The following is a 22588-nucleotide window of genomic DNA, read 5'->3' as shown; positions in this document are numbered from 1 at the left end:
AATATCAGTCAGGATATATTTTCCTCCTTTGAAATGTTTGAAAACCTTGGAAATGACACAACATTCAGTATGTAGGCCCATGGTACATCTCTAAATTTACACTGAATAAAAATATAAATGCAACATGAAGTGTTGGTCCCATGTTTCATGAGCTGAAATAAAAGATCCCAGGAATGTTCCATATGCACAAACAGCTTATTTCTCTAAAATGCAGTGCACAAATTGTATTACATGCCTGTTAGTGAACATATCTCCTTTGCTAAAATAATCCATCCACCTGGCAGGTGTGGCATATCAAGAAGCTGAATAAACAGCATGATCAGTACACAGGTGCACCTTGTGCTGGGGGACAATAAAAGACCAATGTTCAGTTGCCACAACCCAATGCCACAGATGTCTCAAGTTGAGGGAACGTGCAATTGGCATGCTGACTGCAGGAATGTCCACCAGAGCTGTGGCCAGATAGTAACATTTAATTTTCTCTACCATAAGCCGCATCCAACATCATTTAAGAGAATCCTCATCTATCTCCCATCAAAGCCATTAAACTCGAACTGTTTTAGTCACCATTGGCCTCATGGTAAAATCCCTGAGGGGTTTCCTTCCTCTCTGGCAACTGAGTAAGGAAGGACGCCTGTATCTGTAGTGACTGGATGTATTGATACACCATACAAAGTGTAATTAATAACTTCACCATGCTCAAAGAGATATTCAATGCCTGCTTTAAAAATCTTTTTTACCCATCTACCAATAGGTGCCCTTCTTTGCCAGACATTGGAAAACCTCCCTGGTCTTTGTGGTTGAATCTGTGTTTGAAATTCACTGCTTGACTGAGGGTCCTAACAGATAATTGTATATGTGGGGTACAGAGATGAGGTAGTCATTCAAAAATCATGTTATTATTGCACAAAGAGTCAGTCTATGCAACTTATTACAGTGGGGCAAAAAAGTATTTAGTCAGCCACCAATTGTGCAAGTTCTCCCACTTAAAAAGATGAGGCCTGTAATTTTCATCATAGGTACACTTCAAATCTGACAGACAAAATGAGATTTTTTTTTCTCCAGAAGATCATTGTACGATTTTTTATTAATTCATTTGCAAATTATGGTGGAAAATAAGTATTTGGTCAATAACAAAAGTTTCTCAATACTTTGTTATATACCCTTTGTTGGCAATGACAGAGGTCAAACGTTTTCTGTAAGTCTTCACAAGGTTTTCACACACTGTTGCTGGTATTTTGGCCCATTCCTCCATGCAGATCTCCTCTAGAGCAGTGATGTTTTGGGGCTGTTGCTGGGCAACACGGACTTTCAACTCCCTCCAAAGATTTTCTATGGGGTTGAGATCTGGAGACTGGCTAGGCCACTCCAGGACCCCTTGAAATGCTTCTTACGAAGCCACTCCTTCGTTGCCCGGGCGGTGTGTTTGGGATCATTGTCATGCTGAAAGACCCAGCCACGTTTCATCTTCAATGCCCTTGCTGATGGAAGGAGGTTTTCACTCAAAATCTCACGATACATGGCCCCATTCATTCTTTCCTTTACACGGATCAATCGTCCTGGTCCCTTTGCAGAAAAACAGCCCCAAAGCATGATTTTCCACCCCCATGCTTCACAGTAGGTATGGTGTTCTTTGGATGCAACTCAGCATTCATTGTCCTCCAAACACGACGAGTTGAGTTTTTACCAAAAAGTTATATTTTGGTTTCATCTGACCATATGACATTCTCCCAATCTTCTTCTGGATCATCCAAATGCTCTCTAGCAAACTTCAGACGGGCCTGGACATGTACTGGCTTAAGCAGGGGGACACGTCTGGCACTGCAGGATTTGAGTCTCTGGCGGCGTAGTGTGTTACTGATGGTAGGCTTTGTTACTTTGGTCCCAGCTCTCTGCAGGTCATTCACTAGGTCCCCCCGTGTGGTTCTGGGATTTTTGCTCACCGTTCTTGTGATCATTTTGACCCCACGGGGTGAGATCTTGCGTGGAGCCCCAGATCGAGGGAGATTATCAGTGGTCTTGTATGTCTTCCATTTCCTAATAATTGCTCCCACAGTTGATTTCTTCAAACCAAGCTGCTTACCTATTGCAGATTCAGTCTTCCCAGCCTGGTGCAGGTCTACAATTTTGTTTCTGGTGTCCTTTGACAGCTCTTTGGTCTTGGCCATAGTGGAGTTTGGAGTGTGACTGTTTGAGCTTGTGGACAGGTGTCTTTTATACTGATAACAAGTTCAAACAGGTGCCATTAATACAGGTAACGAGTGGAGGACAGAGGAGCCTCTTAAAGAAGAAGTTACAGGTCTGTGAGAGCCAGAAATCTTGCTTGTTTGTAGGTGACCAAATACTTATTTTCCACCATAATTTGCAAATAAATTCATAAAAAATCCTACAATGTGATTTTCTGGATTTTTCCCCCTCATTTTGTCTGTCATAGTTGAAGTGTACCTATGATGAAAATTACAGGCCTCATCTTTTTAAGTGGGAGAACTTGCACAATTGGTGGCTGACTAAATACTTTTTTGCCCCACTGTATATGACTTGTTAAGCAAATCTTTACTCCTGAACTTATTTAAGCTTGCCATAACAAGCCTTCAAACTCAGTGCCTTTCTTGCTTGACATGGAAAAAATCTAAAGAAATCAGCCAAGACCACATAAAAAGAATTGTAGACCTCCACAAGTCTGGTTCATCCTTGGGAGCAATTTCCAAATGCCTGAAGGTACACGTTCATCTGTACAAACAATAGTACGCAAGTATAAACACCATGGGACCACGCAGCCGTCATACTGCTCAGGAAGGAGACGCGTTCTGTCTCCTAGAGATGAACGTACTTTGGTGCGAAAAGTGCAAATCAATCCCAGAACAACAGCAAAGGACCTTGTGAAGATGCTGGAGGAAACAGGTACAAAGGTATCTATATTCACAGTAAAACTAGTTCTATATCGACATAACATGAAAGAATGCTCAGCAAGGAAGAAGCCACTGCTCCAAAACCGCCATAAAAATGTCAGACTACGGTTTGCAACTACACATTGGGACATAGATCGTGCTTTTTGGAGAAATGTCCTCTGGTCTGATGAAACAAAAATAGAACTGTTTGGCCATAATTCCCATTGTTATGTTTGGAGGAAAAAGGGGGAGGTTTGCAAGTCGAAGAACACCATCCCAACCGTGAAGCACGGGGGTGGCAGCATCATGTTGTGCGGGTGCTTTGCTGCAGGAGGGACTGGTGCACTTCACAAAATAGATGGCAAGAAAATTATATGGCTACATTGAAGCAACATCTCAAGACATCAGTCAGGAAGTTTAAGCTTGGTCGCAAATGGGTCTTCCAAATGGACATTGACCCCAAGCATACTTCCAAAGTTGTGGCAAAATGGCTTAAGGACAACAAATTCACAGTATTGGAATGGCCATCACAAAGCCTTGACTTCAATCCTATAGAAAATGTGTGGGCAGAACTGAAAAAGCGCATGTGAGCAAGGAGACCTGCAAACCTGACTCAGCTACACCAGCTATGTCAGAGGAAATGGGCCAAAATTCACCCAACTTATTGTGGGAAGGTTGTGGAAGGCTACTTGAAACATTTGACCAAAGTTAAACAATTGAAAGGAAATGCTACCAAATACTAATTGAGTGTATGTAAACTTCTGACCCACTGGGAATGTGATGAAAGAAATAAAAGCTAAAATAAATCATTCTCTACTATTATTCTGACATTTCACATTCTTAAAATAAAGTGGTGATAACCCTAACCCTAAAATTAAATGGTAGGATAAATTCTTAATTGGCACTCCACACAAAAAAGTTTGCCGACCCCTGCTGTAGGCTATCTTGTCATCTTTGGCAATCAGGCCTACCACTGTTTTGTCGTCTGCAAACTTGATGATTGAGTTGGAGACATGCGTGGTCATGCAGTCATGGGTGATGTTGTGGAATTATTGTAATCAAAAAGAGACTTTTACATTTCTTCAAAACAAGTAAACAGTAATGGAGCTTGTCAACGAGCCCCCCATAGGTGATTCGTTGAGCCCAACCAGCAGGACTAAGCCAAGGCATTTTATAGCAAAGTCCATCCTCCTGGATGTTCATGATAAATCACAGATGAGAGAATGTATTCAAAGGCACATTTTGCTCTCATGCAACAGACATCAAGATATACATGGCGCCAAATATCTGTCTCTAGTTCATTTACTGCTTGCTTGTACAAAAATACTAATGCAACCTAAAATACTAAATCATTTCTTTAAAGACACTGGAGATTGGTTCTCCCTTTTTTCTACAGACATCTGTAAATATGAATAAAATTGTTACATTTAAACGAGCCTAGTTGGTTCAGCCAAAGAAAGTCAGCAACCTTCCCGCTAGCCATGATTGGCTGAGCTAATGAGTGGGCTGGACATGATGAGATGAGTTCAGATTCGTCTGCCATATAGCATGCTTCTGTCTATTTGAGCTCGTCAGTATGTCTAGGTAATCCTGTCTAAAGCGGCTTTTTTCTAAATGTATTGTGTATTAAAACTACATACAGTAAGTGTTGCTCCACTTTCTGGAGGACTCAGTTTTAAAATCAGTGGAATTCGAGAATGATAGTTTCCGTGTTACATCTTCAAACTAAGGGCAACCATGGCATCCAACAGGAGACACGTCCAATGATTAAAATTAAATTAAATAAAGGTTAAATAGAAAATTACAAAATGATGTATGTAAGATAGTCTGGCTAGCTACATTATCAGATGTTACATGTTTCTAATGTTGACAGAAAGAGTAATTTACTTGGCTAGCTATAGCCTAATGTTAGCTAGCTAACATTGAACCTGGTTGGCTAGCTACCTGCAGATTCATGCAGGGTAGTAACGTCATGAGTTGTGATTATGGTTAATTGTTTACCTAGTTAGCTAGCTATCTCCACTACGCAAGTAACCATTTCGGGTGCATTTGTAAATTCAGTCTGGCCATCTACTCTGATTTCAAACCACTCTCATCTGAGTGTGCCAATGAGCGCAGAATAACTGATGAATTTACGAACGCTCAACACCTGTTGAATATGGCCGGTGTCAGTAGTCAGTGGCCAGTGCGTCCGCTGTGTGCTCTGAACGCGAAAAGCTCTGAATTTACGAACGGACAATCTGACAGCACAGTTGCAATCACCAACACTCTGGATAACATAACAGCCTAACCAGCTCTGCTAGGGCGAGAAATGTTCAGTGAGCTGTTCTCTCTCACTTAGATGTCTGGAGGTAGCCAGCAAGTTAGCTTGGGTGCTTAACTGCTGCTGTTAGTACATTCTAATCAACGATGCTGAATGGGTGTAGACAAAGGGCTCTCCAGTAGAAGTACCAAAACATTCAAAGGCCATTTTCTCAAAAGTGAGTTTACAAGTTTATCAACTTTCAAAGCAAAATTACTCTCATTTTTCTTCAACTGTATTGTATGATATACCATTTTGTAGCTCTGAGTATCTACTTTTATCCAATGTAAAAATCATAACTTCAAATTTTGCTACATAAGACCGATTTGAGCCGGTCAGTCACATATGTATGTAAACACTCCAGCCAGCTGGTCTGCGCATTCTCTGAGGACTTGGCTAAGGATGCCTTCTGGTCTAGAAGCCTTGCGAGGGCTAACACGCTTAAATGTCATACTCACATCAGCCATGGAGAACGAGAGCTCACGGTCCATGGGAGTGGCACTGTGTTTTCCTCAAAGCGGGCAAAAAAGGTGTTTAGCTTGATCGGGAGCAAGACGTCGGTGTCCGCGACGTGGCTGGTTTTCCCTTTATATTCCGTGACTGTCTGGAGTCCCTGCCACATATGTTTAGTGTCTGAGCTGTTGAATTGCAACTCTACTTTGTCTCTGCACTGATGTTTTGCCTGTTTGATAATTATCTCGGGAGGTAATGTGGTCTGCATTTGATTGTGAGGTATTCTAGGTTGGGTGAACAAAAGGACGTGGTTCCTATACGTTACCACGAGTAGTTAATCATGAAACATACACCCCCTTTATTTTTTCCCAGGGAGAGTTCTTTATTCCTCTCTGCTTGATGTACTGAGAACCCAGCTGGCTCTATGGACGGGGACAGTATATCCAGAGAGGGCCATGATTCCGTGAAACAGAGTATGTTATAGTCCCTGATGTCTCTCTGGAAGGGGATGCTCGCCCTGAGCTCACCTACTTCCCCCAAGTATATTAATACACAAAAAGATGTAAGCAAATTAATCTCCTAACATTATTTTGACATTAAAATTATTGCAACAATAGCCTCATTGTCAACCCAAAATTCATGCCAATCACTTGTTCTGTAAGGGCCGACGCCGGACAGGATAAGCAGGTACCGGGAGTCAGACATTTATTCGGGAACAGACATAGAACAAGACAGGAACAGCGTCAGCACACGGGTAACACGGACATATGACAAACAATGCAGCAGGGAACAGAGCTGGGGAACTGACAAACATAGGGGTGGTTATAAACATTTGATTGAGTGAGTCCAGGTGAGTCCAATATTGCTGAAGCGCGTGGCGAGGGAAGGCAGGTGTGCGTAAATGATGGTGGCAGGAGTGCGTAATGCAGGGCAGCCTGGCGCCCTCGAGCGCCAGGGGAGAAGAGCGCGAGCAGGCGTGACAGGTTCAGGTATTGTACATCTAAAATATCTTTATCATGCATTCCTGCTTGGACATTGTTCGATGAAACAACTTACTGTATTCCTTGAATCATACCATCTCAGCACGGTGAATGACTTTATAACATTATTCCTATTTTTTTATATTATGTAACGCCATGAACAGCCTTTTTGCCCAGAGCTCGTCAACTTTATTATCCAGAGGCTGAACATTAGAAAGTAATATACTCTGAAGTGGTGGGTGGTGTGCATGCCTTCTGAGTCGGACTAAAAGTCTGCTACGAGTACCTCTTTTCCACCGGCGGAGTTTTAGAACAGCCTCTGGGATCAGTGCATTTGCCCTGTGGGGTATGAACAAAGGATCCGGTTCGGGAAAGTCGTATTCCAGGTCGTAATGCTGGTAATGTTGGTGAGTTACTGTCACTCTGATACCCAAAAGGTCTTCCTGGCTGTATGTAATAACACAAAACATTTCCTCTGCTAATTAAGAAATAACACATAAAAAAGTAAATACTGCAGAGTTTCCTAAGAGCTTGAAGCACGGCAGCCCTGTCCATCGGTGCCATTTTCCATTTAGTTGAGGTTTAGGGTTAAGTGAATTACTTTTCTCAAATACAATTATTTTTTGAAGTATTTAGGACCAGCTTATTACTTGCCACCCATCTTAAAACTGACTGCAAGTCTTTGTTATGTATTGCAGTGATTTTCACATTTCATTTGGAATGCTAATAAAGTTGGGTTAATCATATTATGTTATACTAATATAGTTGCTCAGAGAAAGAGATGCTGTTTAACAAGTATTAACCTATTTATTCCCATCGGTCACAATAGTGACCGTAAAAAAACGTTTCCAGTTGTAAGGCTCTAAAACTTTTACTGAATTATGTATCAATGCATTTCCAGCAAATATTGAAATAATAAAGGGTCTCAATGAAATATGTGCAGTGTTACATGTTTAGTGTAAATTGTCACATGACCAGAGCTGTTTACTTCCTGGTTGCACCATGAGAAGAGGATGGCTGCATCAAATCTCCCAAACAAAAGGTTAGTAAAGTATGTTAACATAAAGATAGGACAAAGATCTTTGGTACACATCATCTTTAAGGTGTATAGTATTGATATATGCATTTGCAATTACTCAACTTTGTTCAGTGTGGTCATAGAATGTGGAAACATGTTGACGGCAACAATAGTGACCGGCGGGATAACACAGTGCATCTAGGTATACACATAGTTATACACATACATAGTTCTTGTTTTACCTAACTTTCTACTCTACTCTGTTCTTTCTTTTAGTTTCACTTTGAGTCAAGTTCTGGATATGTTGGATCTAGGTGACAGCCCAGACAAGGCATGCAACATTGCAGTTATCCTCAAAATGAGAAAGATGCTGTCCTGAGTGATTGTGATAGAGATGGGTCAGATATGGACTATGGACAGGCCATTTGCCAGCCTGGCTCTTGAACGTATATGCAGAACCTATGCAAACAGATCATGACAGGAACAATGTTATCAATGATGATGACCTACCCCTCACCACCCCCCCATCCACAACCTCCCCCACCCCCCTCCATTGTTGATAATGAAGATCCAAGGGCCTCTACCCACCAGAGGGTCCAGTCAGAAGAGCCAAGGGCCTCTACAAGCCATAGGGGTTAGCCAGAAGAGCCAAGGGCAAAGCTGCAGGTGGTCAAAAATAAAGATTGAGTGTTCAAACGATCAAAGAGGCCTGCCACCAATGTGATTCCAAAACACATAGTATACAGCCCAAATATGCTAAAGTTTGGCACGAAACCACTGAGATACGGAAGGAGATCTTTACTGGCTGCTACCGTTGAAGATCAGGCAAGATATGACAAAGCTTCTCACTGGCCAATCAACACGATGTACCGGTTCCAGAGAAGTCGTCATTGTGACAAACGTACTATGCATGTGAGAAATGCAAAGCGCCACTGCACATTGAGTGCTTCAAGATATACCATGGACAGTAGAAAAGGAGATAAGAGCGAATGAAAAGGGGCTGAAAAAGACAATAAAAGAAAAATAGAAAAGTCGATAAAGGGTGAGGAGAAGCAGTACAACGGACTCTAGAAAGAAAAGAAAAGTTGACGTAAAAGACAATCAAAATGACTGAAATGTTTTTGGGAAAAAAGGTCAGTTGTTTCAAGACGTCCTGTATGACAGTAGGTCTGACTGATCACAGTTCACAATAGTGATGCACAAACTAATCTTGCACTTTGTTCTGAAGCCTCTATGATATATATATATATGCACTGCACTCATTGTGCAGTGGCGCTTTTTGTATATATATTTCTATGCACTCATTGTGCAGTGGCGCTTTTTGTATATATATAAAATTGTATTTTGTTCAGTGTAGGCCTCTACTTGAATGCATATTCTACAGGCTACCTCTATCCTAAATGTTACCTTTATGTTCAGTGGGAATGAATCACGACTGCTATTCAGTTGTTAGTGAATGTTGCACTAAAATGTTACAATGAATATTGCACTAAAGTACAAGTTGAAATGTTACAATATTAATGTTTCAATACATGTTACAATAAAGTAACAATGTTGAAATATGTTGATGGTTGTTTTTTTGTCTTTGCTCTCAGTATTCATATCGTGTTGTATAAGGGTTTTTGATGTGTAAAATAGTCACACTAGAATGTGACGGGGCATTCTAGTGGCAATGCTGGGGACAGAGTTTTAAATGTGTTAATAACTGGGTTGGGATATATAAGAACTTTGATATCTGCATAGGAGAAATATGTTAATTCAGTATACGTAACATTATCCCACCGGCCACAATTGTGACCGACCATAAAACACACCTTTTCACCTACTTTTTCTTTAAAATTTCAAGAAATAATGATTGATTACTTCAAAGGGTTACTAATGACACTTGATTTGGATATTTTCATGTCTGGGAAAAATGTGGGATTAAATGGGTTAAGAGCTGTATTTTCATGTCATCCAATACATGTAAATGTCTGGAGTTTGTTAAACAGCATTGGAACTTGGATTGGAACTGGTGCTATGGTCAGATTAGAGCTCTTTGACCATACACACCAGTGGTGGGTTTGACGTCCAAATAAGGATGTATTAGCAGAAAAGAACCCCATACCTAATTATCTATTTTGCCTCCACAAGTCCTGGGGCCCTCCACAAGTCCTGGGGCCCTCCACAAGTCCTGGGGCCCTCAACGGCATCATAAACTTTACCCAGTACATTTTAGCCCAAAACCTGGTTGCCTCTCCCAAAAGGCTGAAACTTGTCCGCAAGTGGCTCTTCCAGCAAGACAATAACCCCAAGCACACATCAAAGTCTCCGGAAGTGAAGCCCATTGAAATCCTGTGGTTTGAATTGAAGAGTGCAGTTCATAAAATATTCTGTATGGAGGAATGGTCAAGATCCCTCCCAATGTGTTCTCCAATCTCATAAAACATTTCTGAAAGAGGCTCAGTGCTGTTATCCTCGTAAGGTGAGGTATTGAAAACCGGGGTGGCAATAATAAAAAGAACGCATTTGTTCAACAAAATCTTTTTCTCTGGGCAATTGTACAAGTATAAAATAATATAATTTCCCCAATTTTGGGCGGGGCGGGGGGGGGGGGGGGGGGGGGGACCCGCCTCTATGCAATCACCTTGAACAGTAAATGTGGCGCTACGCGCGCTCTGTAGCCTAGGCTATATCAAATCATATAGACCTACTTCACTTCAATCCGTGCTAAAACGGTCAAAAATTAGAGTTGGGAAATAAATGGTCATGAGGCTATGCAGTTGAAGATTTTATGCACAGACCTTGCATAGGCCTACCGTGGATTGCTGCATAAAATGTTTTTACCATTGTGATGCATAATTTCCATAGTAATTTGGAATATCCAGTCAATGAGCACTATGAGTAATGTAGTCCTTCTACAGATTCTAAATTTGCTTATATCAAATGCCTTATGACAGCATGATATCCCAAAGCAACCAGTGCATTCCAAAAAGGAAAATAAACAAAAATACAAAACACAGTGACATATAAAGTGGCCCGTGGCATGTCAGATGCTCAGAGTCTGACGGTATTATAGATGTAGGACTTTTCTACAGTTTAAAAATTGTCCTACAAACTCGATAGCACTAACAAACATAATTTGTACGCCTAAAACAATCTAATCATAAAAAGACAAAGTCGTCAACTTATTTAGAATACGTTTTCCCAGTGAGCTTTGCAGCCCAAAGGACACTTACCTAATAGGGAATTGATGGCTAGTAAAGGACCTAACATCTCCTACTGCCAACTCTCATCCTGCACCTCACAGTCCGAGTGGCTCTGAAGTGGTCTGGGCATTATTATCCTATAGTTATACGGTGACTGAACCCGCACTTTTATAGGCTTTGCCTTGGGAGTGAAATTACATAGTGATACATGTATATATATATATATATATAGTTTTTTTAATGTAAATAGTGTTCTGTTTATTTGGCCAACCCAATGATCCCTGGTAGAAATAATCACTTAGGTCTTTATTTAATGGTAAAGATCATACCATTACAAATACAACAACTGGGGTGTAAACAAATACAAAACAGTGGACTATAAAGTTGACGGTACCAAAAGAGTATGACACGCTTCGTTTGTATCAGGTGTGAAGGTAAGACCCAGATGCAGACAACGTCGAATTAACAGTGGTTTAATCATCCAACAAGGGCAGGCAATAGACAGGTCACCTCTGAACCAGAGGTAGGGCAACTGTACCTGACAGCTGGAAGGCTCAGGGTAGGCAGAGGTAAAAAAAATCCAGAGGAGAGGCAAAGGTACAGGTCAGCAGGCAGGCTCAGGGGCAGGCAGAGTGGTTAGGCAGGCAGGCTCAGAGTCAGGACAGGCAACGGTGAAAACCAGGAGGGCGAGAAAAAGAGAGACTGTGGAAAAGCAGGAGCTGAAACACAAAAACGCTGGTTGACTTGACAAACAAGATGAACTGGCAACAGACAAATAGAGAACACAGGTATAAATACACAGGGGATAATGGGGAAGATGGGAAACACCTGGAGGGGGGTGGAGACAATCACAAAGACAGGTGAAACAGATCAGGGTGTGACAGTTTGATCCTAAAATGAAGAAAATCTGTGCAAAATTGTAAGAATAGTCCCTCCCTTAGCTTAGAAGGCTTAGCTGAAGGCCTATTATAATACAGAAATATACACTCAGTGGTCAGTTTATTAGGTAAACCCCCTGTTCACAAAAATTGTTCGCTCCTACAGACAGTGAGTCACGTGGCCATGGCTTGCTATATAAAGTAGGAAAACAGGCATTGCGCCATTCAGTTACTGTTTGATTGAACGTCAGAATGGGCATCTAAGCATCTTTGAGTGTGATATTCTCTTCGGTGCCAGGCGCACCGGCTCCAGTATCTCAGAAACGGCCGGCCTCCTGGGCTTTTCACTCAGTGCAGCGTCTAGGGTTTACCGAGAATGGCGCGACAAACAAAAACATCCAGCAGTTCTGTGGGCAAAAACAGCTTGTTGATGAGAGGTCGAAGGAGAATGGAAAGAATCATACAAGCTAACAGGCAAGCCACAAACAGGCAAATAACGGCGCAGTACAACAGTGGTGTGCAGAACGGCATCTCGGAAACCACAACTCGTCAGTCATTGTCACGGATGGGCTATTGCAGCAGACAACCACACCGGGTTCCACTGCTATCAGCTAAAAACAAGAACAAGAAGAAGCGGCTCCAGTGGTCACGCGATCACCAACACTGGACAATTTCAAAGTTTCAATGCCTCAAAGAATTCAGGCTGTTTTGGAGGCAAAGGGGGGTCCAACCCGGTACTAGATGGATGTACTTAATAAACTGGTCACTGAGTGTAGAATATATCATGGTGTAATTGCTGCCTTTATGTTTTGGTTTCCTGGGAGCACTAATTATGAATGCTGAGTTTGGTGGAGTTTTAAATTAAATCACATTTTATTTGTCACATGCCACGTAAGCAACAGGTGTAGACTAACAGTGAATGCTTACATTATGGACCCTTCCCAAAAATGCAGAGAGACTTATTTGTGTTGAATTTAAAAAATGAAAACACGAGGAACACAATGAGTAACGATTACTTGTGTCACGCCCTGACCTTAGAGATCCTTTTTATGTCTCTATTTTGTTTTGGTCAGGGTGTGATTTGGGCGGGCATTCTATGTTCTGTATTTCTAGGTTTTGTATTTCTTTGTTTCTGGCCGAGTGTGGTTCCCAATCAGAGGCAGCTGTCTATCGTTGTCTCTGATTGGGGATCATACTTAGGCTGCCCTTTTCCCTCTTTCTATGTGGGATCTTGTTCTTTGTTTGTGTGCAGGGAGTTTGCACATTGAAGCTGTTCGGTCGGTGTATTCGTTATTGTTTAGTCCTGGTTTAGGTTCACTTCGTGATTAAATTATGTGGAACTCTAAGAACGCTGTGCCTTGGTCTCTTCCTTCCGACGACACCCATTACAACTTGGCTATATATACACGGGGTACTGAGTTGATGTGCAGAGGTATGAGGTAACTGAGGTAAATGTGTAAATATAGGTAGGTGTAAAGTGACTAGGCAACAGGATAGATAATAAACAGTAGTAGTAGCATATGTGATGAGTGAAAAAAGTTAATGCAAAAGGGGTCAATGCAGATAGTCTGGGTAGCTATTTGGTTAACTATTTAGCAGTCTTATGGCTTGGAGGTAGATGCTGTTCAGTGTCCTGTTGGTTACAGACGTGCATCGGGAACGCTTGCCTTGCGGAAACAGAGTGTCATGACTCTCTCTCCTTGGTGAGGATCAAAGGTGCCAGATCAGCTCGGCACAGGGCTGCCAGATAGCCAGAACCCACCCCCTCTCCCACCAGAGAGGAAGGGGGAGTTGGGCTGGTTTTATGACTTAACGCCGGTTGTAAACTTTCTCTCTCTTGCCAAGCAGTATTGAACAAAGGAATGTGCTGTGTATAAAGAGAGACTCTTGCCTGAGAACTCTAACATCAAAAGATTGGACATCAGAACATTAGTTTTGAAATCCAAACGTTTGGAATGGGTGGCGGGGATCCAAACAGTAATCAGGTCATAAAATGTATTATTTTGTGATGTCATTAAGGATGGTATAACAAGATAACTGTAACTCTGAAAGTGGGGGTCCTAGTTATTAGGTTTGCATCTAAATGTATAACATAAATTATTAAGTATAAGAATGCTTTTGTGAGGATAGAAATGTTATTTTAGCCTTCTAAATGAGATAATGGCTTTTCATATAAACCTGGGCCCAATCAGTAACCACGCCCACGTGAGCACAGACATTGTGTCAAGAAGACGGATCATCCTCCAAGGCCAGAGTGCTTAAAAGGACTCGCTGAGAATTTAAATACAGAGAACGTGAGGACGGTCCACACATTGAAATGGTTAAAACTACAAGACCAGAAAAGGTTAAGACCCTCAAACTCTCGACAAGTAAAGACTAGACCAAAACATGCACCATCTGCAGCTCTGCATGTGAAGTAGTCTAGGACAATTGACTTAAGATGGGAGGGAAGACATATCCCTCTCACCACTTTGTGGTACACCTGAAGGACCCATCCTAAGAACACTCCAGAACAAAAGATGATGATATTTAGATATTCTGATCGATATTTGAGTTAATTCGGGAAACGGTAATGCTTTAAATAAACTTTTCCCATGGTGCCCCAGATTACTATTTAATTAATTGTTATGTTTATGATTAATTTAATTTAATTGTGCAATAATTGAATGTGGTATGTAAATATTCTTTGAATAGCCGTCATCATATTAATGATAGTCGCGACAGGACATCAGTTAAGAACATATTCTTATTTACATTGACGGCCTACAGCACCCAAACCCTAACGACACTGGGCCAATTGTGCGGTGCCCTATAGGACTCCCGATCACGGACGGTTTTGATGCAGCCCGGGATCAAACCAGGGTCTGTAGTGACACCTCCAGCACTGAGATGCAGTGCCTTAGACCGCTGCGCCACTCAGGAGCGGTAACAGTATTGTGTGGGGCCACAAATCTCCTCCACTCTGGGGAGCCTTTTGTGGAATGGATAAATTTTACACTGCCACAGGAGGCAATAAATGTTTGCTCTAAAAACAACTAAGTCAGGGCATTGCTGGAGAATACTTTGCGTTATAAATCCAGGCTGAATGTTTTTTTTATCACTGTTTGCTACACCTATTGTTAATTGATTGTGTGGGTTTTATTTCACTAATATCAATAATATGAACGGGCATGATAAGACTGCTCAACAACACATCATCTGAAATGATAGGTATAACATTTATATTGTGGCACTAGTTAGGTTACTCTTTGCATTTTCAATGAATGTGTCAAACTGTAAGCAGTAAATATCATGCTCATTACATTTCTGTGTCTTGTATATTTTTGGCCAAAAATGATGTAGCCTTCACATAATACTCTATCAATGCAATATCAGTATGCAATAGCACTGTCAGTCCTCTAAGGGAATTAGTATCACATTATTGCACTAGATGTCAGTACTGCACTCTCAAATAATAAAGCAAAAAGAGTATTTGAGCTGCATTGGATTTCCTCATAACAGAATATCAGTTTTCAATAATGTTACAGTTGCACCAGGTCCAGTGTACGCCAACTCATGTAGTGTTGATCACCAAGATGGACCGTCATGTTCAAATCTTTAAGTATTGGATAACACTTTGACAGTCGAAATGAGAAAGGTTTGAAAACCCACACCCAATCTAGATGTGTAGTATAGTTTATTGTTGAGCAAGGTTAAGCACTTCTAATGATACAATTTTGCCAATGCATTCAATGGCAACATTGCTATTGACGTGACATTACATTTAATGGCAGGTGCATCACATTGTCAATACATTGTATAAAGCAATACAAGTATCCTTTCTTGACGGTGAGTCAGAGCCATAAAAACCACATTAGATACAGTGAGCTCCAGAAGTATTGGGACATTGACAAATGTTTTGTTGTTTTGGCTTTGTACTCCAGCACTTTGGATTTGAAATAATAGAATGGGGCTAAAGTGCAGATGGTCAGCTTTAATTTGAGAGTATTTTCATCCATATCGGTTGAACCGTTTAGAAATGAGAGCACCCCCCCCCCCCCCCCATTTTAGGTGATCAAAAGTATTGGGACAAATTCACTTATATGTATTAAATAGGTCAAAGGTTTAGTATTTGGTCCTATATTCCTAGCATGCAATGATTACGTCAAGCTTGCTGTTTGTTTTTGGTTGTGTTTCAGAGTATTTTGTGCCCAATAGAAATGAATGGTAAAATATATTGTGTCATTTTGGATTCACTTTTACGGTAAATAACATTTACATTTAACATTTAAGTCATTTAGCAGACGCTCTTATCCAGAGCGACTTACAAATTGGTGCATTCACCTTATGATATCCAGTGGAACAACCACTTTACAATAGTGCATCTAACTCTTTTAAGGGGGGGGGGGTTAGAAGGATTACTTTATCCTATCCTAGGTATTCCTTAAAGAGGTGGGGTTTCAGGTGTCTCCGGAAGGTGGTGATTGACTCCGCTGACCTGGCGTCGTGAGGGAGTTTGTTCCACCATTGGGGTGCCAGAGCAGCGAACAGTTTTGACTGGGCTGAGCGGGAACTGTACTTCCTCAGAGGTAGGGAGGCGAGCAGGCCAGAGGTGGATGAACGCAGTGCCCTTGTTTGGGTGTAGGGCCTGATCAGAGCCTGAAGGTACGGAGGTGCCGTTCCCCTCACAGCTCCGTAGGCAAGCACCATGGTCTTGTAGCGGATGCGAGCTTCAACTGGAAGCCAGTGGAGAGAGCGGAGGAGCGGGGTGACGTGAGAGAACTTGGGAAAGTTGAACACCAGACGGGCTGCGGCGTTCTGGATGAGTTGTAGGGGTTTAATGGCACAGGCAGGGAGCCCAGCCAACAGCGAGTTGCAGTAATCCAGACGGGAGATGACAAGTGCCTGGATTAGGACCTGCGCCGCTTCCTGCGTGAGGCAGGGTCGTACTCTGCGAATGTTGTAGAGCATGAACCTACAGGAACGGGTCACCGCCTTGATGTTAGTTGAGAACGACAGGGTGTTGTCCAGGATCACGCCAAGGTTCTTAGCACTCTGGGAGGAGGACACAATGGAGTTGTCAACCGTGATGGCGAGATCATGGAACGGGCAGTCCTTCCCCGGGAGGAGGAGCAGCTCCGTCTTGCCGAGGTTCAGCTTGAGGTGGTGATCCGTCATCCACACTGATATGTCTGCCAGACATGCAGAGATGCGATTCACCACCTGGTTATCAGAGGGGGGAAAGGAGAAGATTAATTGTGTGTCGTCTGCATAGCAATGATAGGAGAGACCATGTGAGGATATGACAGAGCCAAGTGACTTGGTGTATAGCGAGAATAGGAGAGGGCCTAGAACAGAGCCCTGGGGGACACCAGTGGTGAGAGCACGTGGTGCGGAGACAGATTCTCCAAATAAGAATGGAATATGTTTCTAAACACTTCTACATTAATGTGGATGCTACCATGATTACGGATAATCCTGAATGAATTGTGAATAATGATTTGTGAGAAAGTTGCAGACAAAATTACAATAACAGGGGAAGTTAGTATTTTTATTGGGGGGGTATGATATTATGCCTCTAATTTTGTCACTCATCATTATTCAAGATTCATTCAGGAGTTCACTGTTATGATGGTTTTCAGCAAGATCCGCCTCACACAACCCCTTTTGTATTGCTGAGCACTGTTTTCAACTGATTTGATTTCACGGTGTTGACAAGAAGTGCAGGAACATAAAAACCTAATGTGTGGGCACAGGCGAGGGAAAAACTTGCCTCTTCAATTCCATGCTGGAGAGGGCTCTGTGTGTGGCAAAGCCAGCCATTCTCTCCCCAGCTGGCATGCCTATCACACTAACAGCTCTGACTCAGTGAGCAGTTCATGGCAGCTACTGCAGGGAATACAGCCACCTCTCTCTGCTTTGAGCAGGGAGGATGAAACACCCCCAGAATGGCATGTCACTTTTTTTAATGCACATTCTCTGGATGTTGGCCCAGGTTCCTTTTTTCCCAGAATTAGTTTCTTTAGTGTTTTAGGAGGGACAGTGGTGGGGTTTGGAGTAGTTGTCTATTCCAGGCAGGTTGAACCCACTGTCAGCATGAAAATGAGACATGGCACAATGCAACTTCAACCCCACTTCTTTCATGCCCCAGCCTAGACATGTGTGACAGACAGTGAACACCCTGTATTATCTCATTCAATGTTGTATGTTGTTTTTTCCCTTTTGAAAACTAGATGGCTAATTTACCATTTTAATCCAGGGTTAAGAGAGGAGACAGGTTTCAGGGTGACAGTAAAAACATATGGAAGAGAATAATGATAGTGTGTCACAGAGAAATTAGTTGGTGAGATCTGTCTTGAGATCAGCTGGTCAGTCAGGATACAATTAACAATGTCAAATATTGTAACTAAATGGTGGACCTTTTACCACATGCCCTGACAATAATCAAAGAGCTTTGTGAAAGAGACAATCAGATGGAGAAAGAGCAATAATGGCAGATCAGACAGAACCATGACTACCCTCTGATTTGTCTGACAGGCCCATCAGCAGCTCTCCGGATCAGAGCACTGTAGGAACAGGGCTCTGCGAAAATACCAATGTCAGGGCATCCACTTTTGGCAGTATCTTTGCTCGAACACAGTCGAATGTCTCTCAGCTTGTCACGTAGAAGTGAACATGTAGAGAGAAATGAGGGTAGCCTCTGTGGACAAAGTGAATGTCAATATGCAGTAAGAGAGCATAGAAAATCATTATTACAATATCATGAAACTCTTAGGAAAATGAATGTTTAAAATTAAATCATCAGAGCATTCAGTCATTACAACCACTGGAATGACCTTGCTAAACAGGTCTAGTTCCCCCGACAAGTCATTTCACATTACATTTCAGAATAAAAGTATGAGAAGAAGCAATCCAGGTCAGTTAGAGTTTGTCAGAGTTGCAAAAACATGCTAGTCACGAATGCAAGCTATTTACAATTACACACTTAGCTGACACAAGCAGAGTAGAGTCGGGAATAACATCTGATTCGAATACCTTTTTATGTAAGAGAGAAAAAAATTATGAATACACTAAACTGGACATGACAACTACATTCCTTTCCCAAGCAGTCAATGAATGAGTGCATTATGCATACTGTAGGCCTAGAACTTACTTACTGTATAACTTTACATGAGCTTTTTCCACCCTAGAATATTGACCTTATTGTGGCTTTCCCTTAGGTGGTACAGTACATTGATTTGTATTGTGTGGTAGCCCTCAGTACAGTTACAGTGTCACACAAAGCACAACAGCACTGGTACATTATCCTGGGGGAAAACAGTCAAGCGGGTACGATTTCATTTGAAGTCAAGTAGATTTGTTTTGCTTTTGTTAGCACATTTTATGGACAGAAGGCCGGAGGAAAAGCTGGATAAAACGATGCATTATTGATTGCATACGTGATCCATTATTTAAAAGTAAAGTGTAATATAATGTGAATAAATTCCCCACTTTGTTGTTTGTATTCTTTATAGAGTTGGTGCACTTGATACCATTGTGTACTGTATGACTACTGCACATGTGGAAATTTGCCTGCAATTGAGGAGAGGGAATCCACAAGGGATACTCCACAACCACATATGTATGCCCTGGACCATGGAAAGTCTGATCCAAATACAAACCTGCCATTTGTACGTATACAGTACTTCTATTATGGGGAGATCATTAAAACATATCCCAGGGTTAAATACATTCCAAAGATGATTGACATGTTGTGTGCTTTCTATCTACTCCAACTCAGTAAAACACATTTGATAGAAAGATTTATGTGCCCGTTTTTATGGTGTATTTCATGAGGATGTTTGTTAACAAACAAACTTTTATAAATTCTTTGGCCTCTGGAGTAATTGCAAAAACATTTTTTGGGGTCGATGCGGTAATTTTTCATTCATATCAGATTTTCGCCTCGATTACACTTCCAATATATTTCCAAAATGTTAAGAACTGGCGTAAAAAGCAATAACGTTCTAGTAATTGTTTTCCCGTTTTGATGGACAGGTCAATACATTCCTGCTGTTGGAGTTTATGATGGCTTGGAGATATCCAGGTTCATAAACCTTCTTGACATTTATGACAGGTATTAGTTTAATCTCCTCTCATTTAGCCTCTCATCATCCCATCCTCTAGGTGGTTTGTGTCTCTGGCACAACTGTCTGTCTCATCACTTCCCTAATTAAGGCTGCTGCTTTAAGCAGCCCTTCCAGCTCATTTGGAAAGACTGCTTGAGATTAGGCCTGGCCTAGACTAGCCTCGGCTTCCAGGCCTTGCTCATGACTGTCACATTGTTCTCAAAAGCATGGGGAAGATCATATTAGGTATGAGTGGAGCACCTGCTGGCTGATTGTCTGTGAGTAGCCAAGATTTTTCAAAAACAACCACCCCTGCTATCCCTCTTCAGAAGAACACATTTTCCAGAGTAAGCTAATTTACGAGCAATATTTTCAGAAAATTGTTTGGGAGGGGCAAACGGCTTGGATCCCCTCCAGCTTCTTTTAGCCTTTTTCCGGCAGGAACTTCCACAGGCTTTCAAACCCCAGGTGAGGTGAAAGCCTGGTAGAGGCTTACACAAGCCTCTTCGATATTTTCTGGTCATATAGGCTTGTGAATTATGTTTCCAATCTCACCGTGACAATGACAATATGTTGGAATAAATCACACATAGTTGATGAAACACAAAAAAGTTGTTGATGATTAATTTGTTTGTAGTGAACAGATTCATTGCTGAGGTAACATTTTCATGCCTTTAGAATAGTGGTTCCCAAACTTTTTATAGTCCCATACCCTTTCAAACATTCAACCTCCAGCTGCGTACCCCCTCTAGCATCAGGGTCACTGCACTCTCAAATGTTTTTTTTGTTGCCATCATTGTAAGCCTGACACACACACACAGTATATGATACATAAGAATGAGTGTGAATTTTTGTCACAACCCGGCTCGGGGAAAGTGACAAAGAGATTGTATAGGCTCAGGGCACAAATAATACTATAATAATAATCAATAATTTTGCTCTATATTTAACCACCTTACATATAAAACCATATTTGTTCATTGAAAATTGTGAATAACTCACCACAGGTTAATGAGAAGGGTATGCTTGAAATTATGTAATGTTAGGCTGTATCGGAGAGAGTCTCAGTCTTAAATAATTTTCCACACACAGTCTGTGCCTGTATTTAGTTTTCATGCTAGTGAGGGCTGAGAATCCACTCTCACATAGGTACGTGGTTGCAAAGGGCATCAGTGTCTTAACATCGCGATTTGCCAAGGCAGGACACTCTGAGCGCAGCCCAATCCAGAAATCTGGCAGTGGCATCTGATTAAATTCAAATTTCGACGAGGCTCTCTTGTTTAGATATAGGTAAGTGGACTGGAGGTAGGGCATGAAAGGGACAACGAATCCAGTTGTTTGTGTCAATCGTTTTGGGAAAGTACCTGCGTAATTGCTGCCCATATCATTGCACAGTACAGAAAATACACAAGAGTTCAGGAGCATTCCTTTGGCAGCAAGAGCCTCTCGGTGGATGCTGCAGTGTACCCAAGTGGCGTCGGGAGCAACTGCTTGCACGTGCGTTACCACTCCACTATTTCTCCCGTTCATGGCTTCTGCGCCATCAGTACAGATACCAACACATCTTGACCACCAAAGTCCATTTGATGTTGCAAAACTGTCCAGTACTTAAAAAAATATCCTCTACTGCTGTCCTGGCTTCCAGTGGTTTGCAGAAGAGGATGTCTTCCTTAATTGACACCCCATTAACGTAACGGACATATACCCGGAGCTGTGCCAGGCCCACCACGTCTGTTGACTCATCCAGCTGTAACGCATAGAATTCACTGGCTTGTATGCGAAGCAATAATTGTTTCAAAACATCTCCTGCCATGTCACTGATGCCTCATGAAACAGTGTTGTTTGATGAAGGCATTGTCTGTATAGTGTTTTTGGCCTTTTCCCCCAGCATTGTCCCAGCCATATCCGCGGTAGCAAGAATAATTAAGTCCTCCACAATAGTATGGGGCTTGCCTGTCCTAGCTACTCGGTAGATCACCATATAAGACGCTTCTAGCCCCTTCTTATTAATGGTATCTGTTGCTTTTATACATGTCTTACTACTCGAAAGTCATCTTAATTCTTGCTCAAAAAACTTGTGGCTTATTTTTCAAATTGCCATGTTTTGTTCTAAATGTCTGCGCAAGAGTGATTGTTTCAACGAGTTGTGAGATAGTACTTTTGCACATATAACACACTGTGGCTGAGGAAAGGCACTACTCCCATTATAAGTGAACCCCAAATCAATGTAGTTCTCATCATATTTGCGCCTCTTCGATGGTCCAACGTCCCTGTCTGTTGTTCGGTGGTTTCCCGGGTAAGGGGGCAGTAGGTCTTCGCATGCATCAGATTCACAACTGTCAGTGTCCATGCTAGCTGGGCTAACAACAAATGTAGAATTACTGATGCTAGCATTGGATGTGCTCGTGGAAGCAGAACAACTTGTGTCGTCGACTGGTGCAGGTGTAGTACTGCTGGTGGTAGCAGTACTACCAGTAGAGCTGGTATGCATCTCTATGGATGCGGGCCTTACTTTTTTTTAACCATTTATCAATTTTTGAGCAAACGGAATGAGCAGCAGCTACGTTTGGCTACATACGGACCGTTAGTGGAATTCCCGCGAGATAGTAACGGTTAATGTGATTGGATGTTAATTATTTTTCTAGGCTACCTGTATTTGACATTGTGTTGTTATTTCAATGAACACTACATGGTTTAATTTTATTTTTGGCAGTGAAACGAGACTACTCAGGAGAGAAAAAAACCTCGCCCAAACGTATAGCCCCATTGGAAAATATAAATGGACTATTTTAAA

The sequence above is a fragment of the Salvelinus alpinus genome, chromosome 4 (assembly GCF_045679555.1).
Source record: "Salvelinus alpinus chromosome 4, SLU_Salpinus.1, whole genome shotgun sequence".
Taxonomy (NCBI): domain Eukaryota; kingdom Metazoa; phylum Chordata; class Actinopteri; order Salmoniformes; family Salmonidae; genus Salvelinus; species Salvelinus alpinus.
This window is presented reverse-complemented; position numbering follows the sequence as displayed.